At 42.7% G+C, this 27,068-nt stretch overlaps 1 protein-coding gene across 1 annotated transcript in view; it reads right to left on the reverse strand.

Annotated features, from left to right (window-relative positions):
* Window positions 1-27,068, reverse strand: part of EDIL3 (EGF like repeats and discoidin domains 3) — an 862,525-nt gene that overhangs the window by 589,711 nt on the left and 245,746 nt on the right. The window lies entirely within an intron of this gene.

Consider the following 27,068-nt stretch of genomic DNA (forward strand, 5'->3'; position numbering starts at 1 on the left):
AGGAAGTCTCGCTTTGCTGACTCCGATCATCCAATCAAGTTCAAACAAAAATGCTTTTTTAATTTTATTTCACTGTGATTGGTCAAAAAAAAATATGACGGAACCTCCCTTGCATGTGAACTGTTTTTTTGCATTTAGCAAATCAACCCCTTATTGCTGATCAGGAATGATATACATTATTTTTGATAAAGGGCATTATTTAATATCAAGTACCAGTGATGTAAAGTAACATATACTAGATGTGAAGGAAGTAATCTCTGATCAGATACTGTAGTTACTGCATAACACTGGTCTTTGTTTAACAAAATCACACAGGAGTCTCCTCTGAAGTGTAGCATGGTGTAAACAGGCAGAGGGCAAAGTACTAGTCACCAGAATTGTTACAGTACCTTCCTAAAGTGGGTGATTTCCTTTCTACTTAGTCGTCATGCCTTGTTTTGCACTGTGTCTCTGTGTGGGGGCAGCAATAAACATTTATTGATGTGGCCTATACAGTATGATTGCAAATTTCCATTTTTTTAATTCAAGTGCACTTTAGGCTACCAATATGTTTTTGAATAGTAGCAAAATTCAGAGTACACAGGAAACCCATTTATACACCTGAAGTGACGCAGAAGAAACAAAAAAGTAAAGGATTTTAACGGTTGCCATGTATAACCCCAATAGAGAGAAGCTACAACCATATACAATTATACTAATGTTTATTTCATATCAGCTTAAAACACCTTAAAAACATATACAAATTACATCTAAATTATCCTGCTTGCATTTCCCAACTGGCTAAGTATAGCACCTGTAACCTGTACCGAACTCTCAAATTAACTTATTTAGAAATTAAGTAAAGACTTTTACATTGAGGGCCATGTGCAGGGGTCTGCATATCATCACATGTATGGATCTCTACGCGTTTCGTGGGTGGCTTCCTCAGGGGTCCAATTAGTCTTATGCATAGAGTTGCAGGCTTGAGTCAGGGAATGGGTGGCTCCACACAGAGTGGAGGGCAAGAGTAAAGGTACACAAATCCAACCATACATAGGAAGGATCCACGCTTGGGGGAAGACAATTTTAAGAAGGTTCTTACTATGGCCAAAACCATTCATTCCCACAAACTCGTGGGGGGAAATCCTAGACAGCAGATTTCAAGTTTGTGATGATACTTGCAATTTGTTAAAGACTGGATGGGTGTTTCATCCTCCTTGTGTAACACTTCAATATTGTTTAAACAAGGTTATTTCAATCGGCTCTTTCCTATGGTGGTTGGATGTATGGTTCCAGGATCAGATTTACGCTCAGGATACCCCTGTTTAAACCATATTGAAGTGTTACACCAGAAGAATAAAACACCCACCTCATGTATGGTTGGATCTGTATACCTTCACTCTTGCTCTCCATCTTGCGTGGAACCGTCCACCCCCCTGAGCCTGCAACTTTATGCATAAAGCTAATATGATCCCCTAAGGAAGCCTTCTGGGAAAAAGCATAGGCCCTTTATGCGAAAGTCTTCACTGAATTTCTCAATAAGTTGATTGGGCGGTAGAGGTTACTCTGCACACAGAATTCTATACTTATCCAGTTAGGAAATGAAAGCAGGATAATTTTGATGTCATCTGTATATGTGTTTTAGGCTGAGATGAAAGAAACCTTTTTATAATTTTATTAATTTTGTATGGTTGTAGCTTCTGTCTATTGGGGTTATACATGGCAACCGTTAAAATCCTTTACTTTTTTTGTTTCTTCTGTGTAAATTTTGATATGGATGGTGTGCCAAATTCTTCGAGATCTGTCTCTATTTACTAAGTATACACTTAAAGTGAGTCAATGATTTGCAAACGAAGGGTAAAGTAGCAAATTCACTTAAAAAATGAGCTAAAAAATTTCTAGCCGGTAAAGTTTTTGGTAGAGACTTTGCATGTCTCTTTAGCCAAAAACTTGGTTTTCTTTCAGCTGCCAGTGGCACATGCCCAATGCAGAAGCTGGATGCTGAGTAATCCAATTCCAGAACAAATGTCATTAACATGACAGCCATCCTTTTCACAGAAGACTGGCTAGATATGGTTTCAAATATGCATACTGTAAATGTACATACTCTGTTGCTATTAAAGAGACTATAGTCAAACTTCATACTAGATGGTAGTATAGCCCTGCTAATCTACACAAATTCTATCCCTTAGTACCCGAGCCATGTTTTTGGGGCTGCCAAAACAGGGGTGCACACCTTCAAACTTTTTTGAGCTGTAGAGTTTGGTCACTATGGCAACAGGCAGCTAATCTGTTTCAGATTACTGGCACACAAATAACCACAAAGTACCAAATCTGGTTATTTTTTGCTGAATTATCAGAGGTGCCACCTACTCGCCAAAAATTGGCACATACACAATTTAGTGCCATTCATTTGGCTATTGCCCTTAACTGTCATTCTCCTTCTGTGCCCTGGTCTCATGTACTTCACCGCATGGAAGCTATAAAACTAATGGAAAGGGTACATCATGTCGTTATGGAAACCATGCATTTTTTTAACGTAAATGGACATTTTGGTCATCCTAATAACTCCTAAATATAACGTTAAGGGTTCTCTGTTATTCCTGGGTTTGTATATGATACAATTCTACCTTGATTGTTTATGCTCCGGTAACTCTTATATGCAAATTTATTAGACTATGCAGCAAATTGTATGCTGGCCTTATTCCTTTTGTTTGTTTATTTTTTGTGAGTTTGTATTCTGACTAAATGTATTTTGGCTTTCTGACAATATGTAAGATCTCTCTGCCATTTTCATGTATGTGTTTTTAAATCTTAAAGGGGTTGTAAAGGTTCGTCTTTTATTTTCAAAATTGGTTCCTTTAAGCTAGTGCATTGTTGGTTCACTTACCTTTTCCTTCGATTTCCCTTCTAAATGTTTTTTTTTCTTTGTTTGAATTTCTCACTTCCTGTTTCTCCTCAGTAAGCTTTCCACCATCATCTGAGTGGTGGAAAGTCATTTAGAACAGCTTACTGAACACCTTACTGAGGAGGAACAGGAAGTGAGAAATTCAGACAAAGAAAACAAAGAAAAAAACATTTAGAAGGTAAATTGAATGAAAGGGTAAGTGAACCAACAATGCACTAGCTTAAAGTAACCTATTTAGAAAATAAAAAACAAACCTTTACAACCCCTTTAAAAGAAATGTTAGTAAACAACATGACAGCCAGCCAATGGTCAAAGAAAGAAGGAACTGGGCTGGCAAAATAGTTTAAGACCATGGCATTGGCAGCAATGGAACAATGAGATGGTGAGCAGACCTTTCATCACTGTAGAAGGCCAAATTGAGAGGTGTATTTGACATTATATATGCATAATTGTGCATAACTGAACTTCAAGGTAAGTGCTCCTGGGGTCATGGAAACCATATTCCTTTCTACTCCCTTGCTCTGTTCAGGCCACTGAGTATTAAAATAAATTAACTGGTACTTATTGGTACAGGAAATACATGACTCACTCTTCTTCCATCTCACATGGAGACAATGAGAGAGTCCTCGTCTCTGTTTAAAGGGGTTGTAAAGTTACAATTTTTTCCCCTAAATAGCTTCCTTTACCTTTGTGCAGTCCTCCTTCACTTACCTCATCCTTCAATTTTGCTTTTAAATGTCCTTATTTCTTCTGAGAAATCCTCACTTCCTGTTCTTCTGTCTGTAACTACACACAGTAATGTGAGGCTTTCTCCCTGGTGTGGAGTGTCGTGCTCGCCCCCTCCCATGGACTACAGGAGAGTCAGGGCACTTTCTACATTGCAGATAGAGAAAGTAGCTGTGTGTTAGTGGGCGTCCTGACTCTCCTGTAGTACAAGGGAGGGGGCGAGCACGACACTCCACACCAGGGAGAAAGCCTTGCATCACTGTGTGGAGTTACAGACAGAAGAATTGTACCTTTACAACCCCTTTAAGCACCAAATAGTTAAAGACTAAAAAGCCTAACTCCGTGTTTTAGTGAACTTTAAATAGTTCTTTTAGACAAAGCTGGTTCAAAAAAATGGATGACGTCAAGATCTCCGCCTCAGCGTGGGAGCGGATGACATCAAGATCTTTGCCTCAGCAAATCAGAGGGAGCTTTGTATTCATTCAGAAAATGCAAAGCTTTCTCTAAATGGCTGAGCAGTGCCCATAGTGACTCGATTTTGTTCAGGGAGTGGGACGAAAATTCCCCATTCCACTCTCAGGACACAGTGTATGCTGTATGTAGCTGAGGTTGCATAGTATAATAGTATACTGGTGTTTAGCATAAAACAAAAGATTCCTCATCATGTTTTATTTTATTATTCAGTTAAAAGAATAAATCATTAAACTGTTAAAACCTGTTTTGAATCAAGCAGTTAATGAAAATTATGTTCTTTATGTCCAATATGCTTTTTAGTCCAATATATTTTAGTCCAATATGCTCTTTCTCTGTTTAGCAAGATGTAAGCATCTAGATATATTTGTACCATTTTATTATCACATTTGGGGTTTCCGTGAGACATTCTAACCTCTGCTGCGGTTTGCTTTTATGGCTGACTTGCTCCAGGATAAAAAAATAAGAGATATTCTCATCCTGTATTATAGTCCTGCACAATCTAGACTTTTTCATGTTGTGCTATTTTGGTCTAATGATTTATACCCAGATGCACTAGGTAAAACTGCTAAGCCGAGACAAACAGTACAACATAAACACCTGCTAGATTTGTATTTTTAACAAATGAAATATAATACTGCATGCCTGAATTTCTGCCCAATTTGGCAAACTGTGATTTTAAAATTGCATGTTAAAGAAATCACTATGGGCTTTTTACCTCTATAAATAACTGAAAGAAAATGGCTTGCTTATAATGGTATGAAAATAGTCTGAAACCGCATGATTGCATTGATTAAAAAGCAATCTCTGTGTTTTGATTTTTTTTTTTTTTTTCTGTTTTGCTTTGCTTAGAATTATATTTCTATATTATACTGTTTATTTGTCTTTACCCAAATACTTTAAAATGACTGTATATGCAGAAATGAATGTATTATATTATTATGTTATATTTGTAAACCAAATTTGTTTCCAGTCTTCCCTTAGGTTTGAAGATCCTTCTCTCACGTAGAAATGTAAGTAGTGTGTGAACGAGAGCTATTTATTTGAATAAGTGATAGATATCAATAGGAGAAAGAGGCATATGGTAGCAGATATGTTAAAAAAGTGAGTGCCTCCTTGTAAGGTCCTTGTTAGCAAAAGGTGGAGGAGAGCCAGTGTTTTATTTGCAAGAAGCGGAAAAGCTCAGAGGATGGGAAAAAAAATGTTCTCAAATTTCTGCCCTAGTGTATGCAATGCTACCAATAATGAAGTAGTAGATATAATGAAATGTATGGGGATGCCACCAGTGAAAGATACTAAGGTTTTCTAATCCTGGAGCAAACAAGGTGTTACCCAGAAGGGGTAGATGTGGCAAAATACATTTGCTAACATATTTGGTGGTGTGTACCACGTTATGTAAATGTGATGATTCACATTTGACCCAAAACAAACATTTTCAGTGCCTGTTACAGTAAATGTTGGTGAGTTTACCCCCCCCCCCATCACTACTGTATTTTTTAGACCTGCACATGTGATATTATGAAGGTGCCCCAAGATATTTACTTTACTTTACATTGGGGGTGCCCAACCAGTGGCCCGCGGAGCCCTCTGATGTGGCCCGCGACCTCCTGCTCTGGGATGGAATAGAACAGAATACTGTTATTAAAGGCCATGTTATTACTAAAATCACAGGGCCAGATTCTCGTAGTTCTGCGTATCTCTGTGGCGGCGTAACGGATCCGATTTACGTTACGCCGCCGCAATTTAGACGGGCAGGTGCTGTATTCTCAAAGCACTTGCTCCGTAAGTTGCGACGGCGTAGTGTAAATCAGCCAGCGTAAGCCCACCTTATTCAAATTTGGATCAGGGGGCGTGTTTTATGACGTGATTGACGTTTTTCACCAACGGCGCATGCGCCGTCCGTGGAAATCTCCCAGTGTGCATTGCTCCTAATACGCTGCAAGGACGTATTGGTTTTGACGTGGACGTAAATTACGTCCAGCCCCATTCACAGACGAGTTACGCAAACAACGCAAAATTTTCAAATTTTGATGCGGGAACGATGGCCATACTTAACATTGTTACGCCACACTTATGCCACCATATAGCAGGGGCAACTATACGCCGGGAAAAGCCTAACGTAAACGTCGTAACTTTACTGCGTCGGTCGGGCGTACGTTCAAGAATTCGCATATATAGCTGATTTACATATTTTGACGCGTAAATCAGCTTACACGCCCCTAGCGGTCAGCGGAAAAATGCAGTTACGATTCGACGGCGTAAGAGACTTACGCCTGTCGAATCTAAAGGATATCTATGCGTACGACGGCACAACGCAGAGATACGACGGCGTATCTGGAGATACGCTGTCGTATCTCGGTTGTGAATCTGGGCCACGATGTACATATGGGCATATCTCTTCTGCAGTGGTTACTGGACTGCTTTCAAACTGATCCACAGATGCAGATCAATGCACCTGCAGGTTACCTGCACTGAGCCATAGACTTATGTTACTACTTTTGAGTTTGGTGAGCTTTCTGAAGGTGCACCAAACCTGCAGAATATATTAGAAGTCTATTGCAAAGTGCAGGAAAGTCAAAAGGTACACTGCGTTGTACCCGCAGTGCAGGAAAAACTGCAGCGTATCAGCGTGAAAGCAGCCTTGGGTCCCTTTCACATGGTCAGTCTGACCCAATTTGACCCTCCATGCACCTCAAATGAGTGGCAGACGTAAACTGACTTGTGTCCTACCTCCGATCCGCACCCGGTCCATCTGCTCTGCTCATTGTGGCCCGCGACCGGTTAACAAGTTTTTTACGTGGCCCTCGCTCTTCAAAAGGTTGGGCACCCCTGCTTTACATTATTTTTTACATGTGCAACAGGAGGATTGGAAATAATCCAGGGAGGGATGGACCACTTAAAACTTCACAGTGGTTGGAAACAGGGGCATAAACTATGCTGGTAAGATTTTGTCATTGGAGTACTCCAGACTGGTGTGCAGTAATAATGCATGTGTTACCACAAGCACAGTAACATACATTATTATCTACATTCATTCCCATCTATGCACTCCATTGATGGCATTTCTTTAGGATTGGCTAACTGGTGGTGACAACAGTGGGCCTTACCTATATAATGAGGGGAATTTATCAAGACTGGAGCAGCCAGAATCTGTAACAGCTGTACACGCCAATGAATCACCTCCTATATTTTATTTTCAAAGCTTACCTGAACTCAAGATAGAAGCTGACTGATTACCATACAATGTTTGATGGAACAGCCACTTGCATACCTTCCAATTTTCTGAGATGAGAGACAGCTATTGGCCTAATGGCCTGTACACACGATCCGAAAAACAGACAAAAAATACCACATTATAGGCCCCGTACACACGTCCAAGGAACTCGACGTGCCAAACACATCGAGTTCCTCGTCGAGTTCTGTGTTGAAGCCGCCGAGGATCTCGGCGAGCCAACTTTCCTCATTGACCAACGAGGAAATAGAGAACATGTTCTCTATTTGGCCCGACGAGTTCCTCGTCGGCTTCCTCGGTGAGAAGTGTACACACGACCGAGTTTCTCGGCAGACTCCAGCTCTGATCGAGTTTCTGGCTGAATTTTGCCGAGAAACTCGGTCGTGTGTACGGGGCCTGACACGATCATACGTTAAGCGGATCGTTAGTACAGAGCTTTCGAGAGCCGATCACAACAATTCATCCAATATTATTTGATCGGACAAGCGCAAACATTTTCCTTGTACGATACCAGATCGCATGATTTTCGCTTAGTCAGTATATTTGACGTCCTAAAATACAATACAAATACATTACAACACATGACATCACTTTCCGATTTTTTTTCTCCTATTGTACGAGAATTTTTCGCCACTTTAGTAACCTATTCAATCTCTACTTGCGACTATTAAGAGAAAAAGTCAGACCATCCGTCATCTGATTTTCGGATCGTGTGTACGGGACATAAGGGACCTAAAAGGCACCCCTGCTACATGGAAAATGAATACACAAAAAAATGTGGTGAAACCCACACATGCTTTTCTACCACTACCATTCCTTTATATTGGCTTTTTAAATTTACAAATACAATTTAGAAATTGGATGAAAGGTTTAGCATTTTAAAACACTTTTTGAGGTACAAATAGGACATTTTTACACATATTTAAGCAACAGAAAAAAAAGAGGGGCAAATGAAGGAAAGACAATGGGACTTTGTTCTGAAAGAGGGACAGGCCCTCCAAATCAGGAACAGTTGGGAGCTATGTACCTTATCCATTAGGAGCTATGCCACAATACTGAAACAGAACGGGGAGACAAGAACAGAGGATAGTTGTCATATTAAGGAAATGCCTGAATATGGACCTCAGTGCCAGGATCACCAGGCATTACTTTAGATTGCACATGTACCCAATGAAGTGACTAACCTCAGGTGTTACCCAGAGATGAAACAAATCCTCCTACACAAGTTATGCCCTGTACACACGATCGGTTCATCCGATGAAAACGGTCTGATGGATTTTTTCATCAGATATCCGATGATGCTGACTTTCATCAGTCTTGCCTACACACCATCAGTTAAAAAACCGATCGTGTCAGAAGCGGTGACGTAAAACACAACAACGTGCTGAGAAAAATGATGTTCAATGCTTCCGAGCATGCGTCGACTTGATTCTGAGCATGCGTTGATTTTTAACTGATGGATTTCCCCACAGACGATCGTTTTTTTCTATTGGTTTTTTAACCATCAGATAATTTTAAAACAGGTTCTAAGTTTTTTCACTGATGGGAAAAAAACTGATGGGGCCCACACACGATCGGTTCATCTGATGAAAACGGTCCATTAGACCGTTTTCATCAGACAAACCGATCGTGTGTACGCGACATTATACCAGTGTTTTCTACAGCTGTTCAAACAGCAGATGGCAGGGATTGGAAGCTGAAGTTACAGTACACTGTAGAGCTCATTGAGGAGAGCTGAGAGCCGATTGGAGGGAAGAGACACATCCTTCTTCAAACAGCACACAAGAACGGAGCTGAGGCTGTCAATAATAGGCTGGGTGCAGAAGCCCCCCCCCCCCCCCCCCCCCCGTCACCATTTATCTCTTGATTTTAGGAAACCCTTTCAGAAGTGACTCATGTAGATAACAGAGGGACAATACAATAGACAGGAACGGCATTTAGTGTTCTGGATTTAAACAAGGATTTTATAAGCCACAGATATAAAATGACTGAAATTACATTTGAAATGACAAATACAGTATTTTAATAATTATATGAGATTTTGGGGGTTTGCAATATGGCTTACATATAATTACAGTGGAACCTAGCTTTACGAGCATAATCCGTTCCAGGAGAATGCTCGTAATCCAAAGTACTCGCATATCAAAGCGAGTTTTCCCATTGAAGTCAATGGAAATGAAAAAAAATTGTTCCGCATTGACTTCAATGGCATGCAATCCTGCATGCGGCCAGAGGTGGGGGGTGCCGGAGAGCCTCGAAACACATGAAAAGGCCTGAGGACAGCTCAGCTGACCTCGACAAACCTCGGAAAGGCTCAGGAACAGTGTATTTCCGAGTCTTTCCGATCATTTCTGAACTACGCCGTTCGGCTCTGTTCCCCCCTTCCACCTTAGGCCAAACGTGGTACTGCACACCGCTTTGGCTTGAATCCTGCTTGTTTTGCGAGACAACACTCGGGATTTAAAAAATACAGCGCTTGTATTGCGAAACACTCGTTAACTGTGTTACTCGCAATCCGAGGTTTCACTGTATATAAATAAATAAAAGCAGCAGGCCACTCTCAACTTGGTATTTCGTGCCATATTCACATATGGTATGAAATACTATATTTTAATAGGCTGGTTCTTTGAAAACAATGTAAACAATTTAAAAAATGTTTTAAAGCCTTGATTATGTGGTAGATGTATACATACATAAGGGTAGCCATATGTTCTCTCTACATATAAAGGTTATGCGCCATCCTTATTAGTACTGGATAATGATTGTGTTTTATTGCTCATCTTTTGCGATCAGTCAGCTCAGACTAACAGAAAACAATACAATCTTTAGTTGCACTATGCTTTTTCAGGGGTCATACAGTAAGGTTGATAATTGCACTAGACTTACATAAAGATAAACACCTTAAGGACGAATTTAGAAATGTGTTTAAAATGATTGCTACAAAAATACACTAACAACAAAATGACTTTAATGTGAATTTCAAAATAATAACATAAAGTTTGTGTTTGCTGACATGCACTATAATTAACCTATAATGGAAAAACAAAACAATCCAAAAAAGCATTTATTTCTATTCTTCTAAATGGTGGGCAGAGACACGTAAATTATTCCTTTATGCCCCAGTAAATTATTATGCATCCAGAATCTTTCTGTGTAAATATAAAGTCATTTATCCAACTTACATACAGCCATTTAGAGCTTGTTAGTACATATGACTTCACCACAGCTCACTAGTCCCCAAGTCCTGCTCCACAGACTCTGTGGTTTCATATATTTTACTGATGAAAGATAACAAGCTGGGAACAATTAGATGCAAATTGGATTAGTAGTTGTATATATTAGGGTACATCTGCGCTATAAATGCACATTTGTCTGTAGGGACATAAGATTGATTTACATGGCTCTACTAACTATCCTAAAATAAGTGATTAACTGTTCCTTCTCTGGATACTTGTACCATTTGAGGGAGGACACCCTCTACCTCGGTCCTTGATGTCAAACTGAAGCTTGCTAGGCATAAAAAGATGGTGCACGACAAATCCGGCACTTTCTCATAACTACGGCTGACCAACGGCTCTGGGCACGACCACTCACGCCCTTTGAATCTCTGTGCCATCGTAAAACGCCACAGAGACACCTGATTTCCCTTCTATACACTCTTTTAGTGGAAGGCCCGTCACAAACACCCACCCCGCCGCAGCTCTCATGGAACAAAGACCTTCAGGCGTCTCTGTCAATAGAGGATTGGAATACTATGTATGAATATGCCCACAAGGGCTCAGCGAATGTGGCCGTCCAGGAGAACGGTTACAAAGTAATCACTAAATGGTATAGGACCCCGTCGCGCCTCCATAAATTCTCCCCTAATATCGCTGACACCTGCTGGAGATGTGGTGCGGGAGTGGGAACTATGCTTCATGTGTGGTGGGATTGTGGTGCCCTTCAGCCCTTTTGGAGGGAGGTCCACAATCTCATCTCACATGTCACCACTTACACCGTGGAGTACACCCCATCCCAATTCCTTCTACATCATACATCACTTCCCAAAAGAGACTATTTCAAATCCCTAGCCATGCATATGGTCAATGCTGCCAGAGTTTGCGTTCCTAGACATTGTCGCTCTACCACCGTTCCGACAATCAGGGAGTGGCTTGCGCAGATCTCTTCAATAAAAGAAATGGAGGAACTGATTCACATTTCCCAAGATAGAGTGCAGAAGTTCTCCTTTACTTGGGCTTGCTGGAACCATTTTGTTACCACTGATCGCTATCGTCAGTGTGTTTCTTGAGCCGCCTGGGACACCGGGTGTCCCCCCCCCATCGGATCTGTGGGGGGGCATGGGGGGAGGGGGCGGGCACGGATCCACTCCCCTTCACTCTGTTCTTTCTCCCCTACTGTGCTTTTTTGCTTTTGATCTTTCCACTTTCCTCCCTCTTTCTCTTTCTCTCCCTCCCTTTCTCCCCTCCCTCTTTCCTGTCTCTTCTTCCCTCTTCTTAGGGACACTTGACCCTATTGCTGCCACGTTGCGATACACTCTAAATACTGACCAAGAGTGAGGCCTTGCACCGCTTGCCCCCTCTGCACATGACGAGAGGGGGTGTGGGGAGGGGAAAATTGAAATTTAAGATCCTCCGCCCTCCTCCGCTTTATTTAACCTCTTATACCTTGTTTATGGTCTAAACAAGCTAACTACTGCCTTTCTTTTGTATTTTGTGGCGTGTTCTCTTCATGATTTTCTGTTCTGTGATAATTAACTTGTCATGTATCTCACGCTATGTTTTGAATAAATAAAAAATGTATGGAAAAAAAAAAAAAAGATGGTGCACAAACAGGATAACTATGGTAACACATTTTGTTATGATTAAAGGGGTTGTAAAGGTTTGTTTTTTATTTTCTAAATAGGTTCCTTAACCACTTCCATACAGGGCACTTACGTACCTTCCGCCCAAGCCAATTTTCAGCTTTCAGCACTGTCGCACTTTGAATGGCAATTGCGCGGTCATGCTACACTGTACCCAAATAAAATTGGCGTCCTTTTTTACCCACAAATAGAGCTTTCTTTTGGTGGTATTTGATCACCTCTGGGATTATTTTTTTTTGCGCAACAACTAAAAAAAGACCGAAAATTTTGAAAAAAATTACGTTTTTATTTTTTTCTGTAATTTTTTTGTAAATAAGTAAGTTTTCTCTTTCAATTACGGGCACTGATATGGTGGCACTGATGGGCACAGATGAGATGGCACTGATGGACATCGACGAGGTAGTACTGACGGGCACAGATGAGGTGGCACAGGATTCTACAACCACTTTGCCGACGTCAATCTGTCATTGGCGGGCGGCAAGTGGTTAAACTAGTGCATTGTTGGTTCACATACCTTTTCCTTCCATTTCCCTTCTAAATGTTTTTCTTTCTTTGTTTTCTTTTAGCTAGATTCAGATAGACTGGCTTAATTTTGAGGCGGCGTAGCGTATCGCATATACGCTATGCCACCGTAAGTCAGAGAGGCAAGTGCTGTATTCACAAAGCACATGCCTCCTAAGTTACAGCGGTGTAGCGTAAATGAGTCGGCCTAAGCGCGCCTAATTCAAATGAGGAACAGGGGGGCGTGTTTTATGTAAATGACTCGTGACCCGACATGATTGACATTTTTAACGAACGGCGCATGCGCCGTCCGTGGACATATCCCAGTGTGCATTGCTCCAAAGTACGCCACAAGGACGTATTGGTTTCGACGTGTACGTAAATTACGTCCAGCCCCATTCACGGACGACTTACGCAAACAACGTAAAATTTTCAAATTTCGACGCGGGAACGACAGCCATACTTAACATTGGCTAGGCCAGCTATTTGTTCGACTAACTTTACGCTGGAAAAAGCCTTACGTAAACGACGTAAAAAAATGCTCCGGGCGCACGTACATTTCTGAATCGGCGTATCTAGCTGATACGCCGGCGTAAACGTCTCTGAATCCAGCTATTTGTCTGAATTTCTCACTTCCTGTTTCTCCTCAGTAAGGTGTTCTGGCTGACTAACTCCCAGCCAGAACTGCTCGGGTGATGGGGGCAAGCTTACTGAGGAGGAACAGGAAGTGAGAAATTCAGACAAAGAAAAAAAAAACATTTAGAAGGGAAATCGAAGGAAAAGGTAAGTGAACCAACAATGCACTAGATTAAAGGAACCTTTTTAGAAAATAAAAAACAAACATTTACAACCCCTTTAAGCACATATTTGTGATATTATAGACAAAGCACGCATTGATGAACAGCTTGTGAGCTGTTTGTCTGATTTCAAATTTCTAAATAAAGAAACTGTGTGACATGGTGGTTATGTGTGCAGACCATCATTTTTTTTGATGGGGGGGGCGGGGGGTTATGATGGAAGTCATTGTATCTTAATAAGTTTGAATTTTTAATGAAAGGTTTTAAAATCCTCAAGGTCCGCATGACCTTAGCATATATTTTAAGACACAAACCTACAATTATTATTGTAATGGAAAGCAAATCTTTACTGCTTTGTAATGTGGTAAACAGACGCTTCCTTCCATTAGTTATCCTATTATGATATTGGCTGGCATTTTTGGCTGTGTTCTAAATAACTCCAGGAACACTAAAGCCCAGGATATTTTTTTCTCCAAACTGAGACTTTGCACAAAAAGCTAGGATTTTCCCTGTTTGTCAATACCCTTACTTTCCTACTAGCCTATGGACACCCTCATTGATCAGTAGGAAGCTATGGCAAATAAGGAGTGCAGAGACACACACTAGGCTAATTTACTAAAGAAATAGAGGCTGTTTACCTACAAAAGGGAATGGTGTCCCAAGGACCAGTGTGTACCAAGATCACAAGCCATGGAGCTGATTGTTTCAGCTCCTGACTCAAGCTCAAGGTCCAAGGTTTCATTGACAACTGGTGGTTCTGGCTTTAGTATCAGCCGGGGCCTCTGAGTTTGAAAGCCACATGGCACTGAGACAAATACAGTAGCTGCTGTTCCTGCACCATTTTAAAATGGCACCAGGGGCTCAAGTGGTTAAAGGGAATAACTGATTGTTTGATGATACTACAATGATAATATAAGCTTTGCCTTGTTTTTGAAGTAGTATGCAAAGATATTGTACATTATTATTTAATATGTATAGCATATTGCCATAGTTTAATATGAATGTGCAATTTTCTGGCAATTATCTGTATAATAAAAGTGAGTTTTCAAGATAGTTTCAAGATCTTCTGAAGGATAAGGAAGAAAATTGATACCAAGCGCCTTGAGGCGATTCAGTTTGCATTTGTAGCGCTATACAAACTATTCACTCACTCACTCATATTGTGATGTTGATGTTTGCAGCACCTCTTGCAGTGCTTATATCTGCAGTCTTGTATGTTTTCGTGGCAACAACACAGGCTGAGTGAGTGTGCTAGTAGACAATGGACAGTAGAGTGTAATCTGCCCTAACCAATGCCATCCCATTGTTTTCCTGTGTGGGCAAAGCAACAGATTTTATTTAATACCCTTCTCTCTAGAAGCACTGATGGCTGATGATTTGCTCAACTCTACCACATGGGATCAGATAATGAGTTTTAGGCCCTGTATAAGAAGATTGTGGCTTTCTCTTGCATGGGCAAAATCAGGTTTCTATTAAAGCGGATGTCCTCTGAAAAAAAATTATTAAAAGTCAGCAGCTACAAATATTGCAGCTGTGGACTTTTAATATCGGCACACTTACCTGTCCTGGAGTCCAGCACCGTCCGCAGCAGAGGACAAGCGATCACTCGTCACTCTGCTGCCCCCTGCCATCCTCGGTGAGGGAACCAGGAAGTGAAGCGCTCCGGCTTCACTGCCCGGTTCCCTACGGCGCATGCGCGAGTCGCGCTGCACCTGCTGATTGGCTCCCGCTGTGCTCTGGGAGCCGAGTGTTCCCAGAACACAACGGGGGGGGACGGGGGACGGGAGGTGACGTCCTGCCCACAGTCTGCCCGCAGACTGTGGCCGGAAGTGGGTGCAAATACCTGTCTTTAGACAGGTATCTGCACCCCCCTCCCCCTGAAAGGTGTCAAATGTGACACCGGAGGGGGGGAGGGATCCGATCAGTGAGAGTTCCACTTTAGGGTGGAGATCCGCTTTAAAGAGACTAACACTTTCATTTTGCTACAATCCCTTATGTGTGCAATATTTTCTTACTCTGCATCATAGGCCTTATTTCCCTTACCTAAGGCCAACATAGCTGGCTGCCTTGTGTCCGATAAGAATACCTTTCTGTCCAATATGAGTGCCGATAAGAGCCACTGAAGTGGCAGGGCTTTATCTAGTCAGGAAAGTTAGGCCTCTCATAACAAAGGATACTAAATCAAAGAGACACTAAGAAGACGGATTTCTCACTAATAATCACAATGTATAGTTTGTTCTCGGAAATGGCTTTAAAGTATAACCAAAGGCAATATTTTAGATCTGGATAGAGTGACACTGAGTTAGAACCACTGCAAGGTTTTATTGTTGTCTTTGTCCCTGTTAAGCAGACAAGTTTGGCAAACTCCAGGTGGGCTGTCATGTGCCTTTTACGGAGGAGTGGCTTCCGTCTGGCCACTCTACCACACAGGCCTGATTGGTGGAGTGCTGCAGAGATGGTTGTTCTTCTGGAAGGTTCTCCTCTCTCCACAGAGAAATGCTGGAGCTCTGTGAGAGTGACCATCAGGTTCTTGGTCACCTCCCTGACTAAGGCTCTTCTCTCCCAATCGCTCAGTTTGGACGGGCGGCCCGCTGTAGGAAGAGTCCTGGTGGTTCCAAACTTCTTCAATTTGCAGATGATGGAGGCCACTGTGCGCATTAGGACCTTCAATGCTAAAGAAAAAAAATTCCCAAATCTGTGCCTCGATAAAATCCTGTTTCAGATTTATACAGACAATTCCTTGGACTTCATGGTTTGGTTTTTGCTCTGACATGCACTGTTAACTGTGAGACCTTATATAGACAGGTGTGTGCCTTTTCAAATCATGACCAATCAACTAAATTTACCACAGGTGTACCCCAATCAAGTTGTAGAAACAACTCCAAGATGATCAGTGGAAACAGGATGCACTTGAGCTCAATTTTGAGTGTCATGGCAAAGGCTGTGAATACTTATGTACATGTGATTTTTTCGTCTTTTATTTTTAATACATTTGCAAAGATTTTTAACAAATGTCTTTCATGTTGTCATTATTGGGTTTTGTTTGCAGAATTTTGAGGAAAATATAGAATTGAGTCCATTTTGGAATAAGGCTGCAATATAACAAAAAGTGAAGCGCTGTGAATACTTTCCGGATGCACTGTATACCATGGCTGAAGGGTTAACATTGCAACACATAATAATTGAGACCAGCTTTTTGTTATAAACATTTTTGAATTATTTTGATACATTTCATGCTAGGACTTTATATTTTCTTGCAGCGTATGTAATAGGTTGGGAAGTAATAAACATTTTCATAAAATACCCTTTTTCTTTCTGTACAGCATTCATATACCACATAAAGAAAATGATCAGAAGCATGAATGTCATGGAATTTCCTGTATGATAGGACCTATTTTATAGTCTTTCATGTCTTGATCTATTTCTCAATTACAACATTCACTTTACTATTTTATTACTTATATTTCTTTGAAGCTTAAACAGCAGTGCAGTTTTACATCATTAGCATATTATGCCATATATTCACTGTCATTTGTTCTAGGTAATAGCTGGTTTCACTTGCTGATTGCCATTTTATGTACAGGGGAGGGCAGCATCTAGCTCAGGAGAAACAAACAAAACATCTTGATATACAGAAAAGGGTATTATTGAACTGACAAACCATTCAGACAAGCAGAACAATGCAATCACAATACATGATTTCAAAATAGTGTTGAAAAGAAAATACAAAAATTAACTGAAAGCAGAAAATGTATATAAATGTTAGGTTGTCCTGCAGAGTGTACAGTAATGGCCTAAGATATGATGGAAAATAATTAATTGTGAATGGCATACTGTAGCAATGAATTTGTGTTGCAGTGCACCTAACCTTTCCACTAACAAAAATTTCCTGTTGGTCATTGCTCCTATCCATCATAGATCATGGGCTCAGTAAACAGAAGGGTATGGATCTAACCTTGACTTTAAAGTTCATATACAGTATAGCCATTTTTTTAAAAGAAAATGTTTAGAACCCCTTGCAGGTTTTTATTATGGTCTGTGTCCTTGCCAAGTAGATTTACCCTCTTGATTTTTTCTAGTGATCACTGTCACCAAGACAGAAGTTGATGGGAAAGTCCAACACTATACAGTTGTCACCAGAAAAAGAGGGTAAATCTTTCAATAGGGACATCTATTCTGGTAAAATCGATCCAAGAGAGGAAGTCCCCTTACTTTGTGGTGATTTTTTTTTTTAAATCCTTTTGCTTCTCTGGGACAGGAATGGAAAAAGTAAATCTCTCCAATGGGATACAACAATTACACTGACAGCAGTTTAAACTCCTATATGAGTGATTCTCAACCCGGGGGTCAAATGATGATTTGACAGGGGTCACCAAAGCCTCGGCTGTTCCTAAAGCCTGCACCACTCTCCCAGCCTTTTCGCAGCTGCCCAGCAGGGCTGTCCCTTGAGCCCACTGCTGCCTACTCAGCCTCTTTGCAGCCACCCATTTAGTTCACGGCATGGCTGGGGGGCAGAGACTAGAGGTCAGCTGACTGGTGAGGAATGTGAAGTGGGAGGGGCCGGAGTAGACCTGAGCTCCTGATTTCGGCATAGGTGTCACTGCTACGAGACACCACAAAGTCAGACAGTGAGTGACACTACCTGTGATTATAGTTGCCATTAAAAGTCCCCACTACAGTTTTCAGCTCAGCAGATGACCTTGATGATGAGCACCTAAGTTGGCTGATCAGAACTCTCCACCAGCATTGCCACTTATCTCATTCCCTCGCCACACATCCCACTTATCCCATTCCCCTCCCCCCACCACCAAGGAGTAAGACTAGGAATAAAAATAGAGATTCCCGCGATTAGCTGCCAAGGGCAACCCAATTGAAAGCAATGGGAGGCTGCCAGATCCCACAGCTAACAGAACAGACCAACCATGAACCAGAAGAAGAGAAGACTCTTAACTATTTTTCATGAACTGTTGTTTTTTTTTATCCTGCTGTCTCTTTTGTGTTTCACATGTTGTGGTGGATGTATGGTCACAGACTATTTTGCCAGCACTCCTTAGTCTTCATCAAATATGACTCTTTACTGAAGTATAATGGAAGTCACAAGGAAATACAATGTTTTTAAGCCCATTCACTCCATTGCATTACAGTAACATTTGTTGGTGTGATGTGGTTTCAATAATTCTGACTTCTGTTCTGTGCAGCCAGAAAAGAAACATGCACCATTTTTGGTGCATTTCAGAGCATTCGCAGAACATTTATTTTGAATGTCACATTGACATACACCATGTTTGGTAGTTGAGATACTGTGAATGGGCCCTGATAACATATACATTTGAGTTTAAATGCAAAAGGCAACAATTGACAGCATGAGTGTACACAAATCCAAATGTGGAATGCACTATGCCTAGTGTCTGGGGCATAAATCATACAAAACCAATGAAACTCTGTTTATTTTTTATTGTCATGTACAGTTGTGCTCATAAGTTTACATACCATGGCAGAATTTATGATTTATTGGCCATTTTTCAGAGAATATGAATGATAACACAAAAACATTTCTTTCACTCATGGTTAGTGTTTGGCTCAAGCCATTTATTATCAATCAACTGTGTTTACTCTTTTTAAATCATAATGGCAACAGAAACTACCCAAATGACCCTGATCAAAATTTTACACACCCCTGTTTTTAATACCGTGTATTGCTCCCTTTAACAACCATGACAGCTTGAAGTATTTTTTGTTATTTGTGGATGAGGCTCTTTATCTTCTCAGATGGTAAAGCTGCTCATTCCTCTTGGCAAAAAGCCTCCAGTTCCTGTAAATTCTTGGGCTGTGTTGCATGAACTGCACATTTGATATCTCCCCAGAGTGGCTCAGTGATATTGAGGTCAGGAGACTGAGATGGCCACTCCAGAACCTTCACTTTATTCTGTTGTAGCCAATGACAGGTCAACTTGGCCTTGTGTTTTGGAACATTGTCATGTTGGAATATCCAAGTACGTCCCATGTGCAGCTTCCTGGCTGATGAATGCAAATGTTCCTCCAGTATTTTTGATAACATACTGCATTCATCTTGTCATACATTTTTACTAAATTTCCTGTGCCTTTGTAGCTCATACATCCCCAAAACATCAGCAATCCACCTCCGTTTTTCACAGTAGGAATGGTGTACCTTTCATCATAGACCTTGTTGACTCCTCTGCAAATGAAACGTTTATGGTTGTGGCTAAAAAGCTCAATTTTGGTCTCATCACTCCAAATGACTTTGTGCCAGAAGGTTTGAGGCTTGTCTCTGTGCTGTTTGGCGTATTATAAGTGGGATAATTTTGGGCATTTATGTAGTAATAGCTTTCTTCTGGCGACTCAACCATGCAGCCCATCTTTCTTCAACTCCTTATTGTACATCTTGTTTTCAGAGAGTCCTGTATTTCACCTGAAGTTATTTGTGGGTTTTTAAATTTTTCTGGTAGTTGTGGCTGAAATTGTAGTTGGTCTATCCGACCGTGGTTTGGTTTCCACAGAACCCCTCATTTTCCCCTTCTTGATTAGAGTTTGAACACTGCTGATTGGCATTCTCAATTCCTTGTATATCCTTTTATATCCCTTTCCTGTTTTATACAGTTCAACTACCTTTTTCCGCAGATCCTTTGACAATTCTTTTGCTTTCCCCATGATTCAGAATCCAGAAACGTTAGTGCAGCACTGGATGAAAGATGTAAGGGTCTGTCAGGAGTCCAGAAATGTATTGACCTTTTATACACACACTAAATACAAGCAAACAGATCACAGGTGAGGATGGTTACCTTTAATAGCCATTCAAACCCCTTTGCGTCAACTTGTGTGCATGTTATCAGGCCAAAATCACTGGGGTATGTAAACTTTTGATCAGGTTAATTTGGGTAGTTGCTGTTGTGATTATGATTTAAAAAGAGTAAACACAGTTGATAGATAATAAATGGCTTCAGCCAAACATTAACTATGAGTGAAAGAAAAGGTTTTGTGTCATTCATATTCTCTGAACAATGGCCAATAAATGATAAATTCTGCCAGGGTATGTAAACTTATGAGCACAGCTGTATGAAAGCTTTTTGATAGCTCTGTAATATGGCAACAAGTTAACAGTACATCTCTTGGTTGTTACTGTCTGAAATATACTTGAAAATATTCATTCAATATTCATTGATACATTTGTGTAATAGGTGCAGGGCCGGACTGGGAGTAAAAACCAGCCCTGGAAAAAATGTCATACCAGCCCCATAGCATTATTATACCAGCCCAACAACATAACGTCATTATTTCCTTGTTCATAAAAGGGAAAATTATGCATTGTAAAGCACAGTTGAAGAGTGTATTATATATAGATAAGACCGATATGACAGCACATAGGGCTAGGGATATATAACAGCAAATTACAGTTAAAAGTGGTAAAAGTGGAGCAATCATCAAGGGGGACACCTTACATCAACTCCCCCCCCCCCTCTCAGACTGGCCTGGCGGCGCTGTCACTGACCACCTCTCAGGTGCACTGTGCAGGGATCAGTCAGTCGGCTCCCGGTTGGTGGCTCTGGTTTTCCTATTGTCTCCTCTCCACAGTCCACACACATCTGACTTCTCCCGTGACCCCCACCGCTGACTCCTCTCCAGACTGCAGACATGATATAAAACAAGAGATGGTCAGAGGTTGCAGACATGGTACAGGAGATGTCAGAGGCTGTGGGCATGGTACAGGAGATGTCAGAGGCTGTGGGCATGGTACAGGAGATGTCAGAGGCTGTGGGCATGGTACAGAAGATGTCAGAGGCTGTGGGCATGGTACAGGAGATGTCAGAGGCTGTGGGCATGGTACAGGAGATGTCAGAGGCTGTGGGCATGGTACAGGAGATGTCAGAGGCTGTGGGCATGGTACAGGAGATGTCAGAGGCTGTGGGCATGGTACAGGAGATGTCAGAGGCTGTGGGCATGGTACAGGAGATGTCAGAGGCTGTGGGCATGGTACAGGAGATGTCAGAGGCTGTGGGCATGGTGCAGGAGATGTCAGAGGCTGTGGGCATGGTACAGGAGATGTCAGAGGCTGTGGGCATGATACAGGAGATGTCAAGATGGCAGGGGATGTGGGCATGATACAGGAGATGTCAGAGGCTGTTGGCATAGTAAAGAAGATGTCAGAGGCTATGGGAATGGTACAGAAGATGTCAAGATGGCAGAGGATGTGGGCCTGGTACAGGAGATGTCAGAGGCTGTGGGCATAGTACAGAAGATGTCAAGATATCAGGGGCTGCGGGTATGGTACAGGAGATGTCAGGGGCTGCAGGCATGGTACAGGAGATTTCAGGAGCTGCGGGCATGGTACAAGAGATCAATGCAGCCTCAACAGTGCCCATCAAATGCAGCCTCACTGTACCCATCATTGCAGCCTGACCGTGCCCATCATTGCAGCCTGACCGTGCCCATAATGCAGTCTCACTGCAGTCAGTGTCTGTGTCCAGAGGCGTAACTAGAACCTTCAGGGCCCCCAAGAAACCATGAAGGGCCCCTGGGACCTCTGGTTCCAGGGCCCTTTCTAATGATCCTGGTGTCCTTTTCTCCCATCACGGGGCCCTTGATTTTGGTCCTGCAGAAAGACCCCTTTTACACAATTGAACTGATTGGACTACCCATTGTTTTGTATGGGGAGGTGGATGTAAACAGACGTGTCCATTTACACCTGCCTGCATCCGCTCCAATGAAAAAAGATGGATGGAGATTCCCCATCCGTCTAGCAGATTGGATGACAGTCAGACCGGTCCATAGAGAACAGCAGTCTGTGACTGTGTCCACTCTGCACAAGTGAAGCAGACATGGACCCGTCATCCGCCTGCTCAACAGGGATCCGCGGAGAGTTCCCCCACTGAGCAGGTGGATTTGCTTGGCAGAGTCTACCCATGTGAAAGGGCTCTAAGGAAGAGCTCTGTGGACTGTAATGTAAAGGGAAACTGATGTAAGGGCCAGTTCACACCCGACGCAGTTCCATACAGTTTTGTGCGCATTTTTACTGCGCTAAAAATGCATGCACAGTGTTTTCCATGTATTCCAATGGCTCTAGTTCACACCATGCAGTCAGTTTCCAGTGCAGAAACTGACCGAAAACTGACAGCATGGTGTGAACTCGAGCCATCAAGAGCCATTGGAATACATGGAAAACACTGTGCATGCATTTTGTGCAGAAAAAAGCACACGGAACTGCGTCTGGAGTGAACTAGCCCAAAGAGGTACTGTTGGAATCCTGATGTAAGGGGGTCTCTGATCACCAAAGCCCCCACGTACATCAGAGTCCCCCTTTACATCACAGTCCACAGAGCTCTCCCTTACATAAGTGTGCTCAGAGGTTGGTGAGATGGGGGGGGGGGGATATTTCCCTTACCATAGATGAAGGCTTGGGCCCTGGATTGGTCAGCAAACAAGGACTACTAGCCTGTGCTATACATAGGCTGGCAGAGCATGCTGGGGCTTGTAGTGCACCACACTAGGGAAACCCTAGTGGGCTGCTGTGTTGGTTGAGGGACTCTGGAGGTGACACACTCTGTTCAGCCCCATCAATGACTGACCCACCTGTGTGCTGCTTTCTTTTTAATCACTGAGAAGTCTCATTAGGAAGCAAGGATTTTAGCTGACCTGGAGAGCTGTGGATCCTCTGTGGGGGGTTGCAGCATCCATAATACAGGCTGTCCTTCCCTCCACTATCTCTCTGCAGGCTGCTGCTAGAGTTTCTCTTTGGGAAGCATGGAGGAGCTGCCAATGTGGGCGGGGCCGCGAGGACACACACGAGGGGGGGTGAGAAGAGAAGATCCTGCTCTCTGTATTTTCTTTTCTCTCCTGTCCAACGTGCGAGGAGGGGGAGGGCGGGCTGTCAGTGCGGGGTCCGAGCAGTGTGACAGAGAATAGACACTCTGCTCAGAACTGAAGCCACATTACACTAGCTTTTGGCCCCCCCCCCCCAGCAGACACGAGTTGGTCTAGGAGGAGGAGGGGGACTTTTCAATCAGAAGCGCGGCTAAAGTTTTCACACTCACAGCTGACTGTGAGTGTGATGTGCACAGTGTAGTGGAGGAGGACGAGGGAGCAGAGCGCTGCAGCCACAGCTTCGCCCAAAGCAGCCTCAGGGCAGGCCAGTCCGGCCCTGCAGGTCAGGATTTCATTAAAATCTTTTTGTTTACCTTGTGCTCCAAGGGTGGTCGGCGCGGTTAACTTCTTCTCCTCTGCCACGTGACCCTGCAGGAGAAATAGTGGGCGGTGCTGGCGCCGCACGGGACGATGGAACTGATCTGACATTCAGTTCTCCTGCTCGGCTCCTCCCCTCCCTCAGTCACATGATCGCTCCAGTCCACAGCGGGTTAGATGGGAAGGAAAGTGCGGCGGCGAGCATGGCGGCCGCAACTCGCCGGCGGCCGGCCCGCCGCTGCTTCGCTGACTACTGTGACATGCATGACACTGGAGTGACTGCAGCTAGGCATAGGGCAGGCGTCCACCCCTGCATAATTGCAAAGTGCGGCCGCAATGGCGGCCGCCGCCGTGGCCCACACAGCTGATCAATTTGACTGACAGCAGGCGGCCTACCGGGAATTTTCCCGGTATCCCAGTAGGCCAGTCCGGCCCTGAATAGGTGCCTCGCAACTGGATACACAATAACAGACCTTGATATGTGACATGTCTATGAAGAATGCTGTGGGAGAAAAGAACAAATCACTGGATGCATACAAGGGTGGGCTTTTTAATTGTTGCTCCGACAAGTGGTAATGACTTTTAGCTTCAATTATTAACTGTCTATTTGTGAGTAAGCTGTAGGTCTACAGCAACTGGAATACCTCACATTGCCCATAACAAACTCAATCTGCAGCTCTGCACGTCAGAAAATAGTGATACAAAGCCGTAAGGAGCAATGGAAATTGGTAATGTTTTTTTGCTGAACACTTACAGCATTCTGATTGTTTTTGAAGTTTTGCAATAACAGTTTTTTTGACTCATGTTTCTAGATGCTAGTAGGTAAAGGTCAGGAGGTCCTGATGTGCATACTTGAGGGAATTTGCTCAATGCCCAGGCAGAAAGCCTGGCAAGGTGGCTGGATCAACCCTTAAATATGGTGGAATATGGAATGAGGAAGCTATGTCGTGTAGCCTGGGAGGGGATGCCAAGGCTGAGGGGTTCTGCCTCCAGGCTGGTAGCTGAGATACCCTACAGTCTCTGCTAGGAGACCCCTAGCTTGCATAGAAGGACCAGGACACCAGGAGGCCTGAACTCTCTTATAAAGCAGCAGAATTTCCAGGGACAGTGTGAGTACCTCCACACCCCAGGGCCAAAAAGAGTAATCGCTGCCAGATGCCATATCCAGCAAGCTTTTCTGGGACTGTGCTAGACAGGCTGTGACCCCATCCCTTGTCCTATGACATTTCACTAAGCAGCCAGAAGGGCTGGTCTTTAGAGAGGAAAAGGGATAAAGAGCTCTACAAGCTCTACCAAGCAGCCAGGTGGGCTGGTACTTTTGAAAAAGGTTACATAGAGCTCCTGCAAGTTGGAACTTTTGCTAAACTTCCACCCAGGGAGTACAAAGCTCCAAGAAGGGGAATTATCATTGCCAAGTCCAGAAAGACTGTTGCTTTTCAAGAGGGAATGCCATCAAGGATTTGCTGATTTTTGTGGTGTACTTAGAGAAGGAAATCCTCATCATTGCTCTTCAAGTCAAGTTGGGCATCCTATAATCGCTATACCCTATCAAAGTCATTTTACCTAATAAAAAACCAAACAAGCCCATGGACTGATTACTTCTCTCTGAATGACAGTGAAAAATGTGTGTTGCCTGGCTATGTAGAAATAGGGGGACCCAAAAATCCAGTGACTCCTGATGGGGAAATGCTACACATGGTTTGTCCCAACCCCTGTAACTGTCACAGCTCAGTATGCATAAACAGAGGAAAATGTAAATAAAGGCCTATAAAATAAAAAAAAATACACTGAATACTATCATTACAGGTATAATTCATGTCCATGTGTGCACAATGGCCCAGATTCACGTACAGCGGCGTATCTTTGTGCGGGCCGTAGCGCATCTCATATGCTCTACGCTGACGTAACATAGAGAGGCAAGGCCAGTATTTACAAAGCACTTGCTCCCTAAGTTACGGCGGCATAGCGTAAATGGGCCGGCGTAAGCCCGCCTAATTCAAAGTAGGCAGGTAGTGGGCGTGATGTATTGAAATGAAGCGTGACCCCATGTAAATGAGGGGCCGAACAGCGCATGTGCGCGCATGCTCAGAATCACGTTGCATATACTCCCTAAGATACGACGGCTCAATGCCTTCGACGTGAACGTAACCTACGCCCAGCCTCATTCACGTACGACTTACGCAAAGAACGTAAAATCCGACGGCTGTTCCGACGTCCATACCCTTACATGACTTACCCCTGCTTTATGAGGCTTAACTTTATGCCGGACGTACGCCTTATGTAAACGGCGTCGATTACAGCGACGGGCGTAAGTACGTTCGTGAATCGGCGTATCTAGGTAATTTACATATTCAACGCATAAATCAATGGAAGCGCCCCTTGCTGCCAGCGTAAATATGCGCCCAAGATACGACGGCGTAGGAGACTTACATTGGTCGTATCAAGCCAAAATTCAGGGGTATCTTGTTTGCTAAATAAGGTGCATAGATACGACGGCGCATCCGTGGACTTACGCGGCATATCAGAAGATACGTCGGCGTAAGTCCTTTCTGAATCCGGGCCAATATGTTTTTCTATAGTCAGCCTTTGATACTTTGAATGTATCCCTTTGTAGTACAAGACAGCCTTACAAGTAGCCCTTCAGATTTTATCTTTTTTGTTTGTTTTATGAGTTACTGAAAATGATATGGTTTTCATTTATATTAGGTTTTCTTTTGATAATTTGTGCACCTCTGTTTTTTTTTAAGGTTTCCAATTAAACATTTATTTTAGAATTTGTACTTCTAATATGATCATTAAGCCTCGTACACACGATCGGATTTCCATCGGACAAATTTTTGGAATTTTGTTCGAAGGGCGTTGGCCGTGAACTTGGTATGCATACAGACGGCAGAGCCTTTTCAGCCAACATACACAAAACGACATGGTTTTTCAGCTCTTTAGCGCCACCCTTTGGGCAACCTCTGCTAATGTTGTGCTATGGTTAGCATTGGTTGTACTTTGGATTTTATTCCAATGGACTTGTGTACACACGATCGGATAATCCGACAAGGCACATTTGTTGTCGGAAAAAAAATTTGAAAGCATGCTATAAAACATTTGTTGTTGTGAATTCCAACAACAATTGTCCGATGGAGTGTACAAACGGTCGGATTTTCCGACAAAACACTGCCATCACACATTTGCATCAGAGTGGATTGTTGGCTGCTTTCAACTTTTCAATGTACAAGGCAATAACTCCACAGAGAAAATATTGGGAAATGTATGATTTTGATTAATGTTGCCAAATGTCCAAACAGTAAAGTTTTTAAATTTTGGAAAGTTCTGCAACGTTGTTGGACAGGACTGCTGTCTTTGTCTTTGTTAACTTATCTTGTCTTCCCCGTTCTTTCTTACAAA

Source organism: Rana temporaria, chromosome 1 (genome assembly GCF_905171775.1).
Source record: "Rana temporaria chromosome 1, aRanTem1.1, whole genome shotgun sequence".
Classification (NCBI taxonomy): Eukaryota; Metazoa; Chordata; class Amphibia; order Anura; family Ranidae; genus Rana; species Rana temporaria.